The 13,892-nt window shown below is 37.0% G+C and overlaps 1 protein-coding gene across 3 annotated transcripts in view; it reads left to right on the forward strand.

The window, feature by feature from the left end:
- Positions 1-278: 278 nt before the first annotated feature.
- Positions 279-13,892, forward strand: part of SYT1 (synaptotagmin 1) — a 285,194-nt gene continuing 271,580 nt past the window's right edge. For 2 of the 3 annotated variants that reach the window (XM_072401412.1, XM_072401413.1), the window contains exon 1: positions 280-584. The gene's annotated coding sequence lies outside the window, so the exon portion shown is untranslated. Of the gene's footprint in view, positions 585-13,892 lie in introns of all 3 variants that reach the window. The other variant, XM_072401415.1, reaches the window with a different exon arrangement.

The following is a 13,892-nucleotide window of genomic DNA, read 5'->3' on the forward strand; positions in this document are numbered from 1 at the left end:
CCAGAAGGCTGCATTGGGGCATATTGAGGTCAGATGTCTCCCCCAGTGCACAGGTTGTAAAGTAAGCCAGGGTCACTTTGCTGGTCCATACGGTGTCCTTGATTGTCATTCGCAGGGATCTCCTTCCTCCTGGCCCCTGCCCATCTGGGGATAGTAATGCATGGGATGGGCGATGCAGGATGGATTTGTGCTGCTAGATTGGATATTCAGGGCAGCATCCTGAGCAGGGAGCCAATAGGCTGCGAGATGTGTGCTGGGTCCTGCCTTTGCTCAGGAGGGATGCCTGAGAGGCTGCAGTGAGCTGATGCTCCACTCTCATCCCTGCTCAGTCTCTTCTATTAGCCACAACTTAAAGTGTGGGGGGGCTGATGAAGCTTCTTGCTTGGGGAGGACGCCCTGCTCTCTGTGTTCTGTGTGTTGGGCTCTAAGGCAGCTGTATGTAATAAAGATCAGCTCACACAAGCAGATCCCTCTTCTTCTCTTCCTCTGCACACATCTTTTGTGTTGCTGTCTCAGTCTATGAGCAAGGGAAGAGTGTGATTCCTTGCAGGAAGAAGCACAGCTGAAGGACACCCATCTTCAAGGTAAGTCACACATATGGATTATATATTTGTCTGAATTATACAACTTGTTCTAGGAGGTCCCCTTAGGATGCACAGGTAACTAGATGTGCAAAGGTAATAAAAGCACACAAGGACAGTTGGTATTATAGACATTGCATATTTTTTTTTAGCATATTGCCCCATATTCATTTCCCATTCACCTTACCTGTATGAAATATTCATTGCTGCAATGACCAAGGGACCACATCACCTAAGCTGCTATGCTTGGGCAGAGCCACACAATACTCAACAACTTGGCTCTGCTCATTCTTGCACTGAGTTCTTTTTTTTTTCTTTATACTTTACATGCTTGGATAAAAAGCCCGGTGATTGCTTAATTGCCGCTGATTGCAAGTGTCAACTGTGTGACATCTGCCGCTTCTTTAGCTTTGTGCTTAAAATGCTGACTTGGTAACACCCCAAAACACTAGACTGCTATCTGTGGAAATAATTCCCTTATTGATGCCTTGCTGGTATAGAAGTAACTTTCTGAAATAATGGAATTATAATTGTCTTGTTTAATATGTACACCCCTTACTGGCCACTTATGTTGTAAACATGGAATTATATATTCCTTTTATGGGATGAGGACATTTATAATTCTGCTCCGCCCCGGTTCACGTGTGCCAATTAGGGGGATCTGGGTTGTATGCCAACCCATCATGCATTGGCCACTCATTTGTCTCATAATTAATTTGGGGTATAGGCAAGTGAACTTTGAAAAAAAAATTCCACCTTTTCTCATTCACAGGTGTAAAAATTGAAAATGTGTGTGGACTGGAATATATTTGGTCCCCTTGTGCTTACTTATCTCCGTTCCTATTCCTGGATCTGTATGGGACGTTTTGGTATCAGCGCAGAGCTGCATATTAAAACTTACACAGGATGGAGATTTACACACTGGCACCTAGGTGCAAAATGGAAATGGAGGGCATACATGAATAAATGTTTCCTGTATATTTCAAAAAAATATATTGCTATTATGTACATTAAAAGAGAAAAAAAATTTGTCTAATGAAAGAAAGGGGGGGAAAACGCTGCATGGGGGCAATAGGTGCTAACACAGGACATCATAAAGAAGAATGCTACTGTTGCACTTGGATATTCATTTGAGGACACACACAAATGTCTCTTCAGCTTTATATATGGAAAGACAAAAAGATACATGTATGCACCACATACATATTACTGTAAATACAGGAAAAGAGTTTCTTGTGTATTTGAGAAATTTCCTTGCTGGAATGACTTTTTTTGGTCCTTTCCGCAATGTATAATTCAATCATCAACTGATGCAAGCTGCCTTCTACCATTATTCATCAGACCCAGCTGGCTGATTTCTGTCAGATGGGAAGTGCTAGTGTAAAATCTCTAGGTAACTGTATCTGGAAAGCTTTCCAAGTGTGCTCTTAAATGAACACACACACGTTGGCTGCAGTCTGTAGGCAGATGTTAGCTCACTAATAAATCTTTTCTTTTGATTGTCAATGAGAATGTCATGTCTTACTTTGCTTATTTAAAATTTAATTTGCAAGATAATGAACTGTCTTCATTTCTAAAATGGTGTGCTTTCTTTCATCTTGGCACATGGAATGTCTACATTTTGTGATATATATTCTTTACTAGTACTTTAAAATTTTAAATGATCTATGTATAATGACATAATGTGCGTTCGACCACTGTATGTATGCTGGTATTTATTGCACAGGGTCTTACTTTTTTGAGCAATACAAAAAAAAGCCAAAAAACCAATGCCTATATGTCTTATCCTTTAGGTTTGACTTGGTAATGTTAATATACACAGGGGTTTTTGTTTAGGATTTCAAAGCTAGCCATAAGCCTAATAAATCTTTATGCCTAGCCACAATCTTCTGACTACAAGGACAAAAGGACAAAGATTCAATTGGTTAATGTGTGTTAATGGCATGTATGGACACTGGAAGTTACAATTAGCAGTCACTGGTTCTGCTGCTACAAGGGCAGAGCCAATTAAGCATTGGCTGTTCTTAGCAGTCATTCATTTAAGTAATAATTTAAGCATTATATTTCTATTAAGATTTTATTCTCTATACAATGATTATTGTGGTGAGTCTTATATTCTAGTGGGAATCTGCTCATATTTCCCAATACAAGTCTAGCGCTGTTGTTGTCTTACATTTATTCAGGATGCTTGGCAGAGTCGAGAGAGAGCGTTATATGAAGGACTACAGGGTAAAGCATACTGACATGGATAATTATTATAGCATTACGTTTGAATATTTATGTAAGGTTCTTTCACTGCCGATAATGCTGCATGTGCGGTGTCACTTTTCACATTTCCTGATCTGAATAGACATTTCTGCTTAATCTGGATAATTTAAAATAGTCCAGCTAAACAAAAATGTTCTGTAAGGAACACACAAACAATATCTGAAAGTGTTCTCTCTTTTTCAAAGTGATTAGGATATGCTGACATATTTGAATTACTTATAAGCTATGTAGGAAAATGGAATGTGCCAAGGATAACCAAGCATTTTCCAAATCATAATGTATCTTTTTATATAAATGAGAAATATTTTTTGATACCTTCTCTCTGTCAAGTTGATATAACTCACCGGCAAAACTTTCCTTTATGAAAAAGCAATGTGTAAAAACCAATCTCGCACGTTACATGAATAAAGAAAGACGTTATTGTCAGTTTGCAAAATTATCACAATTGTTTTTCACGTAATCAAGTTCATTAATGCGTTTCTAACATGGGCAGAATATGTGGTTGTGGAGCTGCTGTCACTTTCTACAAACCATACATTTATCATGTACTGCTCTGCAGTAGCTGAAGTTGACAGCAAGTCTTCCTTCAAATCATGCCAATGCCAGCAGAAAATATCCTAGTGTAAAAATCTTCATCCCTCAGTATATATCCGTTTTTTTGACATTGCCTTTGCGTTCTGCATATGGTAAGAATGTTCCTGACAAATGAATGCTGCATTTCTCTGCAAGAATGCTTGTCTTTTTATGAAGTATTTCTTTTACATAAGCTTTTGTCAGTGGAAGGTTGACTCTTTTTGGTTTATAGGGGCAATGAGGGTTTATCAGCTAATGGAAGTGCCAACCTTGAGGGATTATGGGAAAACAAAGAGGTAGGTAGCTTTGATCGTTTGGGAGCTTTATCTTTCTACAACATACTAAGGGCTAGGATTGTTTTCTCTTTAGAGCCATAAAGAGCAATCAAAGCTATGAAATAGGTACAGGGGGCTGTTTACTGCTGTACTAATCAAGGGTTCATGTCAATGGGCGTTCTTTCAATTGATGCATTTTCCATTTGAATGCATGCAGCTGGGTTTCAATGGAAAATCTGACATTTGATGAGAATAGGCTGTGTTTGGATTGCTTTGCCTTCCGTTCAAATGCACCTAAATAGGATATGATGAGTCCAAAGAAGCGCAGTGCAGCCCTAAAGCCCTCTGGATTCTCATATGTACTGCTCTATCCTTGTCAATGGTATTTTGCCTAATGATATCTGATGTGCACCCTGAAACACATGCCAAATGCTGGAAAATACCACTCTTTGATATGAGCCCCTAGATGAGGGTATCTTCTTGGGGTGAGGGAGCTGTCATTCACCTATTGTTTGGTTATGGTTGTCCTTTCAAACACTTAGCGCTTGGTTATGGTTGTCCTTTCATACACTCAGCACTTGGTTATGGTTGTCCTATCAAACACTTAGCTCTTGGTTATTGTTGTCATATTATACACTTAGCGCTTGGTTATTGTTGTGATATCATACACTTAACACTTGGTTATGGTTTTTATATCATACACTTAGCGCTTGGTTATGGTTGTCCTTTCACACACTTAGCGCTTGGTTATGGTTGTCATATCATACACTAAGGGCTTGGTTATGGTTGTCCTATTATACACTTAGCGCTTGGTTATTGTTGTGATATCATACACTTAGTGCTTGGTTATGGTTGTCCTTTCATACACTTAGCGCTTGGTTATGGTTGTCCTTTCATACACTTAGCACTTAGTTATGGTTGTCCTTCATACACTTAGCGCTTGGTTATGGTTGTCCTATTATACACTTAGTGCTTAGTTATGGTTTTTCTATCATACACTTAGCTCTTAGTTATGGTTGTCCTTTCATACACTTAGCGCATGGGTATGGTTTTTTTGTCATACACGTAGTGCTTGGTTATGGATGTCCTTTCATACACTTAGCGCTTGGTTATGGTTGTCATATCATAAACATAGTGCTTGGTTATTGTTTTCCTTTCTTACACTTAGTGCGTGGTTATGGTTATCCTATCAAAAACTTAACGCTTGGTTATGGTTGTCAAATAGGAGAGGATAGCAAAGGCCTTTGCACCCTTTTTGTCATTGTCAGAATTGACACCCTTTTCCTGTTTGTCAGTTATGTCTTGACTTCACACTAGATGTAAACCCAACCACTAAAATGTTTTATACCCTCTAACATGTTGAAATAAATTTAAAAGTGATTATCAATATTTTTAAATCAGCAGCTAATTAAAAATAAATTACCATATGATCCTGCTATTAAGGTCTTTGATCAAATACTTGTTCTCTATCCTTGTGCTTCTGCATTGCCAGCCTGTTACATGGGACTTCAATAATGACTACAAGTAGTTACATTATCTAGCCAGGGTTCATTGTTGTCATCAAAGAAACCCCTCTTTACCATCACTTTCCCTAGCTACCATTTTTTCAGGGGGTAATCTTTTGCCCCAACAACAAGCCAGGGGTGGGTGCTGGTCACTTGTAAAAACACAATCTGACACTATACTTAAGTCTACAGCAACCCTCCCCCATAGAAAGCAAGGCTTAATAATTTATTTAGTGTGGGAGGTATGTAGAGTAAGGAAAATTCACTGTATTCTTTGCTTCTTGCCAACTGGTGTTCCTCCTTGTTCCTCTTTCAGGATTTTGGCAGGCCCTCTACATCCTCATGAAGAGTGCAGGGCTGTGCTGGGATGATGTTAGAAAGGCCTAGCATTCTTATCAATGTGCTTTCTTAAATCACCACGCACCAGATAGAGCCCTACATGACATGAGGGCATTGAGGGCCTGCCCATATATTGAGAGTAGAACAGGAGAAAACACCAGATAGCGGGTCGCGGGAAATAAAGTAAATATTTTTCTTCTTTAAACACCTCCTAGACTAAACAAGCTAATAAACCTTGTTTGAAGGAAAGGTTAACTGTACCTAAAAATATAATGCTAACTGAAGTTTTGTTCCAAGCTAGGTCCCGTGGAGTCAAGATGCTTCAATTCCATTTTCCCATTGACCTAAGTGCCCATTTTGTGAACGTTTTTTAGTATAATGCAGGGCAATTAACATGTGCTAGTAAGTACAGATGATTTGGGGAAACATCTTGATAGGTCACAGACAGCAAAAAGCATGGAATAGGTTTTAAATTATATATGCAGCTTTAATTAACTTTGAATTAGGCTAAGGAACCGTTAAAACCTCTGTCAGTTTTTTTTTCTTCTTGTGTCCCATCAGTGAGTTTTCCCGTTACTTCTGGTCCTTAGCATGCCAGGAGATGTGAGAGTAAATCTCTACAAGTAGGGGATCAGTAGGGGTTTGCTTTTTCACAACCTTAGTTTGCAGCAAACTTTAGGGACTCTTCTGCAATAAAACACATTTGCCTGCCTGTTTGCTCCCTCTTATTCAATGAACACTGAGCAGCAGATGCGTAGCTCGGTGTATGATCTTGGCTTACCAGGGTGCAGGAAATTAATGACACATCCCACATCCATGTACTTATTTAATAATTCAAAGAACTGATGACTGTGTCAGCTGATCACCATTTTTAAGAATAGAGAGAACACAATTATGGTGTTGTTTTACTGAATATACCAGCACTTATATAATGAACGCCCTTTTTTAGCAGACCGTATTGAATTGGACAGCATTACTTGGTTCTTTCTCTTTCCTGATGTGCTGATTCAGATATCAACATATTTAAAGAATTAAGCATTGTGTTTCTAAAGCAATATTCCCATCATGTAAAAAAACATGTTCAATCATGATAAACAACAAATTCTGAGTTGCTCCCTTTTTCCCTGTTGAAATAAACCATTCAATGTTTTTGTTATATCTGTTTAATGGAAGTACCTGTTGTTAATTCAGATTTTTTTTTTAGAAAAGAACATTTTATGAGGGGTTCATTCAACCCATCATGTACCCCCTTTAATCACCAATTTTAATTGGTAAATGTTTATGGTGTTATCTCAGAAGTCCAGGACCTTGTGTGTAACAGATCCCTTCTAGTCACTCTGCTATCAGTCTCCAAGGCACTTCTTTGCTTTAAATTTGTTTCTGTATCTAAGAGAAGACATTCCTAAATATACACAAGGGATTTTGTTCTATGTTTGATGGTTTGTTTGTCACCAGCAACTTCAAGAGAAAGAAATTCACTTGTGAAGGTAAATCAACAGAGCTTATTGTTATGTAAATATTGTGAAGCAGGCGCAGGGAGTCACATTGGCTGGGCAATCTCGTGTCACTTGCAAGTTACATTATTATATACCAGGTTCTGCTGAATCCATAACACAAACAAAAAATGAGCTAAGCAAACACTCATGCTATTTTGAAAACCCCTCTATTTGAGGTACATAATAAAAACACTTGTAGAAACAAAGCTGGGTAATGAATAAAAAAAGCAAGGAAATGGAATGCTAAGAGCTCAAACTTAAAGCTGGCCATATATTTGGGAAACTAACTACATAGATGGAAGTAATTTATTAATTTGACTATCACTTCTTTCATAGCCTTTTGGATAGTGCATACTGATGATGGCTGACTTCTGATATATTAGCAGCAATGAAAGCAAACTGCCTGAAATGCACAACAAATGCGTGTAATGTTTTCTAAAATTGTTTGTATTGCATAACAACCTATTCCTAAACATTGTGAAACTAAGTCCATATTATAGTTTGTTCAGTTTTCTTTTATCAAGGTCTGTCTTGTTATTTTTTTGGTAGTACATTCCCTAAAGTTATGTAAAGTATTATGCTACGTACACACATGCAATGGTTTTCGTCCGATAATTGGCTCAGGGCGGATATCGGACGAGAATCTTGTGTGTGTACAGTACTTATTGTTCATCGTCCAATGACTGGCCTGGCGGATCAATTTATGATGGACAACTAACAATCGTAATGCAAGTGAAGGGGAAAGAGTGCAGCGGGGTGCGGCTTGCTCGTTCTCCCCCCTCCCCTCTTCATAGAGCAGAGCGGTGCTGTATGTACAGCGCTCGTTCATGCATCGTGCAGTCGTTTGTCGTTAGAGAGGACCGTGAACGATTTTCCCCCCTTCATTTCTCTCCACCTCTTCATGCTTTCTCCTCTTCTCTTCCTGTCTCTCTAACCTCTCATGCATGCTCTTCCCTCTTTTTCTCTATCTACTTTAGCTCTTTTTTGATGTTTAGCTCGTATGGTATGTTTAGAGTGTGTAAGCATCAAAGGCTAATAATGGTGGGGAGGGGGCAGCTGTCCTAGGGGAGCAAAAAGTATAAATCCAGCCTTGCATATGCATATTATTCCAGTGCTAAGAACCTAGTCACCATATTTTTCACATGTCCTTTACAAGCTATTAGGGCATGAACTAAGTGACTTTCCAGATAGTTGGGTAGGGTTTTAAAAAAAGTAGATGGTCTGTTTTAATTGTTTCAGTTTGAGATTATTAGGGTGTAAGAGTAAATCTATTTTTAGACCAAAGATAGCTATCTTTACAAAAGCATCAATGGTGATTTCATTTAAACATTTATCCTTGTGCATCAGGAAGACAGATCTTGTACCTAGCTTCTCTTCATCGAAACAATAATAATCTATAAAAATTATATATAATTGGTTTCCCAATCCAGTCACTTGCCAAATGTGAATCTGATCATAGTTTGGTCGCCAAAGGTGTTCAATCATAGTTTTAGAGTTGTGTAAGAGAAATGTAGAAAAGTATGCTCAGATTAAATTTGCATATTGTGTAGGGCAACCTCTGCCAGCTATGCTGTATGTCATATCCAGTCTGTTCTAAGGTTTGTGGCATATCTAAACTTAAAAGTTGTTCTGTTTTAGGTAAATTATGACATAGTTAAATCCCTGTAAATTATAAATCTATGTTTTCTTTTCTGGACTTTTGTCTTATTATGTTTCCCCACTTTATCTAAATACTTGTACGCCATGCTCTTTCTCTATCTCAAGGTCTGCCCAATTTTACAGACAATTACCTGCTGTCATTTTGACTGCTGGGACTTGTTCTCTAACACGGGTGTGAACTGACACTTGCAGAAAAGTGTCTGCAGTGTCAATGTCAGTTACATTATAGTTATAATTGCTTCATTTTAATTATACATAGCTACTCTGGTACATAGCAGAAGTGTGACCTTTGATCTGCATGTGCTTTCAGTTAATGGTACCTATAGATTGAAAAAAAATCTAATCAACCCTAAATAACACCTTCTTCCCTTTTCCCCTAGCTATAGGGGAAAAGGGAATAGTTAATAGTACCTAGCTAATAGTACTTTTTGTTCATTTCCATTCATTTAGTTAATTTTATTTAGTTACTTTACCATGAAAAATAATGTGTTGTCAAAAGTGACAAAGTTAATACAGAATGGCCCCATTGATCAAATGTAAAAAATAATTTGGTCCTTAGGACTATTCAGGTGCTACAGCTTTTTTTTCTTTAAGAATCACAACATTTTTATATAAGGTGCACTTATCCTGCCTACCTTGTTTGCCTGATTTATTGAATCTAACCCACCTACCAGATTTAAAAGCTAGTGCAGAAAATCCAATTTAGCTGCCCCCCTAAAGTAAACCTCATTGAGGGATAAACACATACATCAATAAAAACCTGACAAGTTCTACCCACTCACCTAATGACTATGATTACATGATGGTGGGAGGTGGTATAAAGGTATATGTGGACTCTGGGGAAAGAGAAGATTGAATACTTATGCTCCCTCTATCTAATCAGAATCGGTGTTGCATGACTTTAAAGGCTGCGATGCTGCTGCACTCATTTTAAGGATCTGGCTTTATATATAGCAGGGGTACCTAGATCACAAGAAGAAAACTTCAGTGTTTCAGAAAACATGTCTGATATATATATATATATATATATATATATATATATATATATATATATATATATATTGTATTTATTTTTTTGCTCGGAGTCAGACTCAAATGGCTGTAAGCATTACACTACGTATTTTTCCAACTGGGTCGGTTAATAATGTAAATTTATCTCTAAATAATAGTTAAACCTAGGCAACATTTATGTGTTTAAGCCTAATTGTACTAAAATGATGTAAGTAGTATTGTGTTATAGTAAAATGATCCCTTAACACTACTATCACAAGATCATAAATGGAGTCTCCTGGCAGCACAACAAATTTCATTTGAAGAAGTTTATTTTTATATGGCTAGCAATTAGCAAATTTATGGCACTTTAATTTCATTTTTGTAAGACATATTTTTGTATTACATATAATAACATATTATCCGTTAGAAGCATGAGCTTGCAATATAAGGAGAGCTGAATGTGATGATGCTGGAATTCTGTTGGAGTTATTCCACAAGTATGCTGTATAGTGTCCTAGTGAACCTATTTGTTGTATATATATTATCCATATGGGTATTTAGAGTTCTTTTAAAGTGGTTTATGAAATAAAATGTTAATTCTGTCATTTGCAATGAATATGCGCGTGTGTAACAATACACAAGCTGGATTATATTGCAAATATGGCAATTTATAGTAACTTTACCTTGTCCTCTAATGCAGCAGATTACCATGATGCCTTTCCAATGCAGCCAGATGTATAGCATCTTAAATAGGGATGGCATTGGTTTCCTATATATTGCCCAGCATGGTGTCACTACTAGGCCAGAGGTGTAAGTCTTTCTCTCTAGACACAGACCTCAGCCCCTAATGCAACTTCATAGGTGGATTAGGTGTATTTCACTAGAAGGATAAAGCATTTTGGGAATTAGGGAAATCTGTACAGATAGACATATTAAGTGCTGCAGCACATTTTCTTAAATTAAAGGCCCTGTTTGTACTTTATTTTTAAATTATTTTAAAAAGTTTAAATTACATTTGGGTTGATTTACTAAACATATATATTTTTTACTTTGGAAAATTATGTTCAGTTAGCTTAGTGATAAGGAGATGTTCACTTCAACTATTAAAATTGCACATTATTTGGTATTCAAAGTGAAATAAACCTTCACTTTATTTACTAATAATTCCCATTGTGGATTTAAAAGTTTATGCAGTTTAGTAGGTTTTCATAATACATGTAAGTCAAAGAAAATGACCAGAGTACAGAGTAGTCAAAACCTGTATCTTGATAATTCTTAAAATAAAGATCAGGGTTCATGAAGCAGGCAGTATATCCCTGACCTTATGATTTTACAAAGATGAAAAACAAAATATTTCCCAGTAAAGATACATATGACCTAATGTAAGTACAGATAAAGAAGCATATACATTGTTATCTTGTCACATCACTCACAGTAATTGGTTTGATCTGGGACAAAGACCTTTATATGTGTTAGATAAGATGTCCCTATTTTACTGATCTGGGCAAGTATCACTTAACTGGTGTGATTTCTGCTGGTAATTTGTTTCACTGGCCATTACATTTCTCCTTATATGTGAAATCAGGTTTCGTAAGGGGTAGTTTAAAGAATTACATCTGATGTAATGTGTCACATGATAAACCATTTGAGATCAAGGTGAGAGATTCTGTAGTATATATTATTGTTCCTGTGCACAGCTGTAATAAATGTTCTCAAATTGGTGGTTTTGAAATAGTATAGTTATATATAAGAGCATACAGTATATTCAAGTATGTCCCTTACCTATACTTTATGTAATTGTGAAGACTTATGTAAGATCATCTATCTTATCTATCTATCTATCTATCTATCTATCTATCTATCTATCTATCTATCTAATCTATCTATCTATCTATCTATCTATCTATCTATCTATCTATCTATCTATCTATCTATCTTCAGCTTCAAGTTGAAATGTAAGACTAACTTCATTGGCATAGGAAAGGATAGTAATCATAATAGAAAAGAGCCATGATATTTTCTTTTGCATGTCCACCTTGAATTTAGGGTTTACAACAGTCATTCATCTGTTGTAACTATTGATTAATAACTACTAAATCCTTAATATAATTTGCTGAATTTTGAATCCTTAATTGAAATGAATATAGCAGATGACTGTAAAACTCTTTGACGTACCCTGTTTACCCAGCATCCAGTAAAAGACTGCACATATTTCCAGCTCATTTGTTTTCCTTGGAGTTGCTTTGCCTGGGCAATTACTGTTTGGTGGACAATGGGTTGCAATACAGTCCTAAATACATCCATTATTCTAAATTTATGTACACAGAAGTAGATAAGAATGGAAATATACAAGACAACCAATCCAAATCCATTGTGTTTACCATGGCTAACTGCTAACTAAAGCTGCGTACACACCTGCAATTTTTCTCGTTGGAAAGGATCTTTCACGATCCTTTCCAACGAGAAAAGACTGCACGATGCATGAACGATGCTGTACATACAGCACCGTTCATGCTCTATGGAGAGGGGAGGGGGAGAGCGACGGAGCGGCACCCTGCTGCTTGCTCTCCCCTTCCCTTTCATTAGGATCGGTCGTCGTCCATCGTCCATGGATCCACCAGGACGGTCGTCGGACGATGGACGACGACCGACTGTACACACGGCAGATTTTCGCCCGATAATTGGCCGATACCGATTATCGGGCGAGAAAAATTTGCCGTGTGTACGCAGCTTAAGTATTAGCTCTTAAAAAAAGTCTTTATTGAATTGAATAATGTCAAGCATGTATACCATGCAGCATAGGGAGGTAATACGTACCTGTCTTATTAAAGGTTAAATTCAGAGAATGATAAACCTACACAACATTTAGATTGGTTTTTACTAAATAAAGGGATTTATAATTTGGTTTATTGGTAACGGGTATTGCACATTTCACATTTACTTTGTCTTATACACAAAAGCTCAGAATCCTGAAACTTCAACCATTGTGCTTTGCCTTTATACTAGAATGCATCTATAACTACTTTTGTGTTTTTCATTTGCCATTATCAAGGCTATTAGACAGCTCATGTCATCTAACACTACATTTGTATATGATCTGCAGTGACGCCTGGCACTACTGGCTTAAAGAGAGTAGTAAGCTTCTTGTTAAAAGTTTACCAGTAGTATTTTGCTTCCATTGACATTCCACTCTTTTATCTGATGTGGTTTAAGTTACCTAACTGCCTACCTGTTCATCCTAGCCTGTATAAAAACAATAGTATTATAGAATGGGACAACGTAAGGTTTATAGATCCCTATTACAGACAATAACTTGATGAACCAAAAATATTTATGAAAACAAAACATCCAAATCTAAACTTTTATTAAAAAATCAGATATCCGACCAGATTTGCTATGTTCTGCATATTTGCAAATATTTATTTTCCATTTTGACACAGATAGCCAACATTTTTTGTGTGCTGTCAAATTAAAATATTTTCAAGGTGCATACTGCGTCTGAGGTTCATTAAGTACGATTTCATACATGAAATCAAAGCAACGCAGCAGTCCTAATTGGAACAGACTGTGATGCTGGAGCCTCGGGCTGTGACAAAACACGTTCCAAAACTAGACAAAGTATTTTGCTATTGTGTATATAAATAAAAGGTGTTATAGTGTGAACATACCGACATTTAACCTTGACTTTTTACAAATCGCTGCTTAAATTATTGTAACATGCTCTATGGAGAATTATATCTCTGTATCTGTGCTATAAATGGTGTAAAATGAAACCTTATATCTAGGGACCAAGGAATTGTTAATGGAAAGATTCCCTTAAAGAAAACTAGTACTGACAGCTATGTAAGGACTATTGCTGATCGTGCTACTTCGCGCTTTAATTTGCTCTCAGTGTCCTGGAACTGGTATGCAGATTAGAAAGTCAGAAGGAAATTAAAATTCTTGGTATGCATATGTTCTCCAGGTCAGTGTCTTATGCAATACTGACGTCAATTGATCAGTGGTTAGCAATACTAGCCACTATATTTACTCCTGCCTTTGTTAGTATATGCTACTTTCCAGCAGCTCTGTGTTAGGTTCTCTGGCCTGGAAACATACAGCTTGTTAAAGGAGAACTACATTTTTTTAGACCCCCAAGGCTCTTTCCATAATTTACGTGTATGGCACCAAACAGTCTCCTTCTTCCTTCCCCTTGTTACTTTA

Source organism: Pyxicephalus adspersus, chromosome 2, assembly GCF_032062135.1.
Source record: "Pyxicephalus adspersus chromosome 2, UCB_Pads_2.0, whole genome shotgun sequence".
NCBI classification, from domain to species: Eukaryota; Metazoa; Chordata; class Amphibia; order Anura; family Pyxicephalidae; genus Pyxicephalus; species Pyxicephalus adspersus.